The 7,386-nt window shown below is 41.0% G+C and overlaps 1 pseudogene; it reads right to left on the reverse strand.

Moving 5' to 3' along the window:
* Positions 1-268: 268 nt before the first annotated feature.
* On the reverse strand, positions 269-386 carry LOC149440066 (U2 spliceosomal RNA; annotated as a pseudogene).
* Positions 387-7,386: the final 7,000 nt, after the last annotated feature.

Raw genomic sequence — 7,386 nt, forward strand, 5'->3', positions numbered from 1 at the left:
GGATCAGTGACCATGTGCACGTTTCACACTTGGGATCCCATCCCAATGTGCTACTAAGAGCACCCCTGAGGCGACCACTCAGGGGGCACTGTTCCGCAGACTCTCTGCCTCCCCGGCCCCTGGCCAGACAAGGTAGATCCGTTCAAACCAGGAGGAACTGGGCCCCTCTGGCGTTCCTGGGGGAATTACTCCAACTGCCCCAACTGCCTGTGGGCACCTTAGTTTCTGTTCCAGGCTGTATTACCCATTAGGGCCCCCATCCTTCCAGCAGGAGTACTATACAGCCAAACATCCTCGCTAAGCAAGAATGATGGCATAACACCCCCACTGGACACTGATAAGAACAGATACTACACTTGATCTTTGCCTAAAGGCAGAGAAGCGATATTTACCATCTGTTGCATCACCTCAACACCCCCCTTAGGTTTCCTGTAGAGGTTTATGACAGTAAGACCATCCAGCTGAATAAGCCCTGGATCTGTCATTTCTAACACCTCCTAGGAAGTATTGTCATAGATTTTCCTGTGGGAACTGGATTTTCAAAGGAGGTATGCTTCCTGGATATTGGCTCATCCTAAATTCCATCTGATGAAATACAGTTGGCCAATGTCTTTCACAAATCATAGAGCCCCCCTTTGAACAGAAATGGCAAAATACTGGAACCTATTGAAGGGTGGGACTACCTGGAAGGGAGGGGGTATAAAGTTCTACCTTTATGTCCCTTTGTCCTTTCCAGAGCCCAGACCTCAGGACATTAGGATGTCTGTGTAATGTATCAGCATTGCTCTATTTCTTTTCTATACCTTTCTTTCTTATAGTCATCTCTCTATACTAATAATACTGTACTGTATGTTATACTGTAACATCAATTATTTTTTTTGTAATATCAAATCTTTTGTTTGATTCAATTAGTAACTACTTTTCTTCTGTATAAATAAATTAGATTTCTATTTTCTTTTTATTCATTTTATTCTTATTATTCAGCACAGTATTTATCGGTTAGTAATAATCTATAACTGAGAGAGAGGTAACAATGCCTGATTCTGATGTGGGCAAAAGGTTGTAATCACTTATTTCATTTATAATCATAGATAGAACCAAGTAAATAAGTGTGGTAGCAAAACCACCAAAACAGTGACACAGAAGGGATAGGCAATCTCCCCAAATTGAGAGGAAATTCCCTCTGCCACCAAAACAAGCAACCAAATGCAGAGATTGTGCTTCAGCTCCTATTCCGATAACTGTAAACGTTTATGATTTTCTTCATTTTTGGTCTTGTCACAATGGTAACCACGGTTGACGGTGAGAGAGAATCTCCCCAATGTGGGCACAGACCACAATAAAAATGGACAGATAATGTAATCCTTCCTCATTATGTCTAAAATCAGAAAAAGATTTTGACTGGAGTCCCAGAATAAAAAACAGTAAACTAATACATTTCAAAATAAATTCACTGTCGAGTTTATTTTTTATTAGATTATACATAAATTAATACAGACTATAGAGAGGCACCATTAACATCATATCACTGCAGTGCATAGAAAAGTTAAAGCAGTAATAAACTCAAAAGCAAACATTTATTATATTTCAGCTTAGCAATTCTTAGTTAGTTTTCTTTTTCAGACTTTCTTTCTTTTATTTTCACCTCTGATCTGGCCAGTAGGCTTGTTGTTTTTCAAGAGAAAAAGCTGTCCTGCAGATGTAGCCATTAGAGGGATGAGGGAAACCATTTAACACTGACATGGGTGAATAAAATAATAGCTTTTATTTATTTATGTAAAACCTTTATCCCAAAAGGAAATCAACAGTTACTGTATCTGCTTATAAAGTGTTAGCTGGAGTTTGGCATCAGTTTGTTTAATGTATCTAAATCTGCTACTGTATCGAGCACTCCCCTCCCCCAAGTTAAAATGCTGCTGTGCAAAGGTGTCTTTGTGCTCTTTCATCCAGAGTGTAAGCATTGTAATGCAGAGGACGCAGTACTGGCCAGATAACCAGGTGAACACAGTAAAAAAAAAAAAAACGAATGCAGACCAGGGGCGGACTGACAACTCATGGGGCCCCCAGGCAATAGGAGATCATGGGGCCCCTGTGTCCTTGCCTCAAAAAAGCCTATGAAAAAGGTACCAGGGGCATCTCATGGGGCCCCATACTGACCCCGGGCCCTTGGACAGTGCCCAAATTTCCAAATGGTCAGTCCGCCCCTGATGCAGACACCATATCTAATGATTGGTATGCTGCAATATATTACACTTTCTTGATTTGGGCTTGGTTTGTGCCGTGCTTTATGGTGCCATTCTGCACTCCTACTTACATAGGGAGCACACTTGTGTTATAGAGCATTGGGGCTTATTTACTAAAACCAAAGAGTGCAAAATCTAGTACAGCTCCATATAGAAACCAATCAGCTTCCGAGTTTTATTGCCAAAAATAATTGAACAAGCTGAAGTTAGAAGCTGATTGGCTACCATGCACAGATGCACCAGATTCTGAGTGCTCCAGTTTTAGTAAATGTCCCCTATAATATTAGATACACATTTGGACCATTTGTGTTTGCAGCGTGTTATAAAAAATTGCTGCATGATGTGTTTTTGGCACACTGAGAAACGTTGGCAGTCCATTCAAACTAAATGGGCAGCCTAATGCAACGCTTATTTAACTTGCAAACACTGTGCATTAAAATGACACTAAATGATATCCTTATTCTCCAATCATCATCCATACACATCTACTACTTAATGGCCCTGCAATTCATTTACCTGAAATCATTTCTTACTGTGTATTTCTGCCTCCTCATAATGTCTTCCATAAGCTCCTGAAACTCTCCTTTTCCCCCTCACCTCCAATTGTTTGAATCCCATAATCCACAGTCAATCTCAAGAATTAGCAAGAGAGGGGGGCTTCATTCCTACATAAAGGCAACCATGGATAATGAACATAGCCACCCTCTAACATGTAGTTGGATCTCCGCAGCACAAAAAAACCCCAGGTATTTTCAGATTTGGAGGAGGCTGTGAGCAATAGGAGGTACTCTTTTGAGGCAAGAATACATACTTGAATAATTTTTTTATTATTTATTTTATTATAATAAGTTTATTATCACTTTAAACACACAGGGGTAACCACAATGCACTAGTATGTACACGCTTTCAGGCCCCATTCACATTTTGAATCGTGGGCATAATCAACGTGATTCTGCCCACGATTTAAAAAATGCTTTGCTAAAATAAAAAACTGCACAACAGCGTGTTCAGGTGTCATTCATTTTAATGGCACCTAAAAATGCGGTACGGTTCTGCCACAATTGCTGTCCGAGAAATCGGGCTGCAATTGCGGCAAACCGCTTCGCACAAAACAAAGCTCAGGATCTTTTGGGCACCACGCTTCACGCAATGCAGTTTGACGCGATTGCAGCACAATTTATCGTGCGACAATCGCAGCAGAAATGCCCAGCGTTTTTAGGTGCTGTTTTAGGTTTTTAGGTGCCGTTTTTAGGTTACAGTCATATCTGTATGTTAAAGCTGTTGTGTGATTTGTTATTTTAAGTGTTTTGAAATCACGGGGAAGAATTACATCAAACCTGCCCGTGATTCAAAACGGGGCCTAAATGTTTCTCTGTACCCTCTTGCTGCCCACATAACGCATATGTTCAGCAACAAAGAGGGTGGAATTTAATGCCACACACAGTATGTGTCCATGGGCAGCAGAGCATCCGGTGCTGAGAGCATGCTCCCAGTACAGTGCCCGAGTCATCAAAGACAGCTCTCAGCTCGTACTAATGATCATGGAATTGGTGGCACCGGCTCGTTACCACTGTGACATCCAATCACAGTGGTCACGTGATTGGTCGATCCTTCCCGCTTTCCCCCATCCCCCGTGTGTACAGACCCTATTAAAGGGATTCAGGGGCTGGGATTAACAAAGGAGGTCTGTCGTTGCTTCTTTACATAAAAACTGTCGCTCTTAGAATGACTGATTTTCCTTGTGTTCTAAAATGACCCATTAGCATAAACCACTGACCAGCTATTCTAACTGGAATATTGTTCTATTCATCACAATACTTTGGTAGATGAAACTGGTACAGCCACTGTGAATGCAAATTAATTCTGTTGCAAAGGAAGAGAGTTTACATTGACCTGTGCTGCCACCCATCCCTGCAATCATCTCTCTATCACACTACGGATGTGTCTGATGTATGGTCCCATGCTGCATGCTGAGGTTTCTTCTGTCAGCCTTTATGTATCTGCAGGCTAGTGGAATGAACCACAGTTCACACCAGGGTACACAGGCATCTAACACCATCAGAAGTGTGGCGAATGTGAAGAGACTTTAGGCAACCATGGCTAAGCAAAGATCAGAGGTATTGACACGGTACAGAGTCATATCTGAATTTTGACAAAAGGGCTCTTATTAAGGAAAAAACATGTTAAAACTCATATTTTAAATTCATTTTGAAGCATCAGCCTTTTTATTTTGTTATAGTCCTGTATTTTCACATTATGATTTGTTGACTGTTTTTTTTTCTTAGAAACGTCTTAAAATACCTTTTTTCGTTAAAGTGATATTAAAGAATATGTTACCCCAATATTTCATATTCCTGATATGTGTCTGTTGCTCCATTTACAGTACTTACAGTGTTAAAAAGTGTCCTGTTCTGTTTGTATTGCTTTCTTTGTGTGAAATCCCTAATAGTCTTGTCAGTCCATCTGCTTTTCAATTTCAAACTGATCACACTAGGCAGGAGAGCACATCTATTACAGTGTGGTCAGTTTCCTGGCTGTGCTAGAAGAACAGCCTGCCTGTCATCCAATGACCAGATTACTATTGATCATTAAAAAGATAAAAAAGCCATATATAATGTTTTATATATATATATATATATATATATATATATATACACACACACACACTATATTGCCAAAAGTGTTGGGATGCCTGCCTTTACATGCGCATGAGCTTTAACCACTTCAATACCGGGCACTTATTCCCCCTTCCTGCCCAGGCCAATTTTCAGCTTTCAATGCTGTCGCACTTTGAATGACAATTGCGCGGTCATGTAACACTGTACCCATATGAAATGTTTATAATTTTTTTCACACAAATAGAGCTTTCTTTTGGTGGTATTTAATCACCACTGAGTTTTTTATTTTTTGCCAAATAAAACAAAAAATACCTGAAACTTTTGAAAAAAATGCACTTTTCTTTGTTTCTGTTATAAAATTTTGCAAATAAATAACATTTCTTCATAAATTTAGGTCAAAATGTATTCTGCTACATTTATTTGGTGAAAATAATAATAATTATTGAATTTTAATTTTTTTTTAAATGTTTCTATTTTTTTTATTTTTTTATTAAATTTTTTCTTTTTTTTACTATTTTATTTTTCAGCACACTTTGACCAAAGCAATACCATAGTAACGTTGAACTACTCTGGGAAAGTGATCAGGATTTTTCTTTTTTTTTTACACATTATGATTGCTAATACCAGTGTATTTCATAGATATGTGCAATCGTTGTTACTGAATGAAACTGATTCATTCAGTCTTTTGTTGTGATTAGCTGTGATTGGGCAAAGCTGATCACATGATACAGATGGGCTGTGATTGGCCCTGTCTGTATCATGTGACTGCCTTGACTAGTCACAGCTAACAACATAATTGTATACAATGGATGGCATGACAGGAAGCCATCCAGTGTATACAATTGACATTTGATCTGTTGTGATTGGTCACAGCAGTCACATGACACTGGCAACGGGCCAGTGCAATGATATGTAATCAACTGTGTCCCGTAGACACAGCCGGTGACAGATCGCGCCGCTGTGCAGCCTCGCGGCTGCGTGAGTGGCTTGTTTTGACAGGACGTCATATGACAACTAGTAACAACGACGAGTGTCCCGCCCAGTTGTCAATCTGCTATAGGCCGGGTGGGAAGCTGTTAATGGCATTTCAGTCTTAGTCTGTGGTGTTTAAGAGTTGGCCAACCTTTTGCAGCTATAACAGTTTCAACTCTTCTGGGAAGGCTGTCCTCAAGGTTTAGGAGTGTGTCTATGGGAAGGTTTGACCACTGTTCCAAAAGCACATTTGTGAGGTCAGGTACTGATGTCAGACAAGAAGGCCTGGCTCACAGTCTCCGCTCTAATTCATCCCAAAGGTGTTCAATCGGGTTGAGGTCAGAAAAGTCAAGTTCCTCCACCCCAAACCACAACTCATGGGGCCCCCAGGCAATAGGGGATCATGGGGCCCCTGTGTCCTTGCTCAAACTCAAAAAAGCCTATGAAAAAGGTACCAGGGGCATCTCATGGGGCCCCCTACTGACCCCGGGCCCTCGGGCAGTGCCCGAGTTTCCAAATGGTCAGTCCGCCCCTGCCCCAAACTCACTCATCCATGTCTTTATGGACCTTGCTTTGTGCACTGGTGCGCAGTCATGTTGGAACAGGAAGGGGCCATCCCCAATCTGTTCCCACAAAGTTGGGAGCGTGAAATTGTCCAAAATGTCTTGGTATGCTGACGCCTGAAGAGTTCCCTTCACTGGAACTAAGGGGCCAAGCCCAACCCCTGAAAAACAACCCCACACCATAATCCCCCCTCCACCAAACTTTACACTTGGCACAATGCAGTCATGCAAGTACTTTTCTCCTGGCAACCACCAGCAGACACGTCCATCAGATTGCAATACAGAGAAGCGTGATTCATCACTCCAGAGAACACGTCTCCACTGTTCTAGAGTCCAGTGGCAGCGTGCTTTACACCACTGCATCCAACGCTTTGCATTTCATTTGGTGATGTAAGGCTTGGATGCAGCTGCTCGGCCATGGAAACCCATTCCATGAAGCTCTATACGCACTGTTGTTGTGCTAATCTGAAGGCCACATGGAGTTTGGAGGTCTTTAGCTGCTGACTGCAGACAGTTGATGACTTATGCGCACTGTGCACTTCAGCATGCACTGACTCCGCTCTGTCATTATACATGGCCTACCACTTCGTGGCAGCATTGTTCTTCCTAGTTGCTTCCACTTTGTAACAATAGCAGTAACAGTTGACTGTGGAATATTTAGCAGCAAGGAAATATCACAGATGGACTTATTGCACAGGTGGAAACCTATCATGGTACCACACTTGAATTCACTGAGCTCCTGAGAGCAACTTATTTCGCAAATGTTTGTAGGAGCAGTGTGCATGACTAGGTGCTTGATTTTATATACCTGTGGCCATAGAGGTGATTGGAACACCTGAATCCAATGATTTGGAGGGCTGTCCCAATACATTTAGCAATATATTGTGTCTATATATATATATATATATGTCTATATTTATATATGTATATATACAGTATATCTATCTATATATATATATATATATATATATATAGTTAAGGAAATACGTA

This window comes from Staurois parvus, unplaced genomic scaffold (assembly GCF_062004578.1).
Source record: "Staurois parvus isolate SC_StPar_1 unplaced genomic scaffold, SC_StPar_1.0 ptg001119l, whole genome shotgun sequence".
NCBI lineage: Eukaryota > Metazoa > Chordata > Amphibia > Anura > Ranidae > Staurois > Staurois parvus.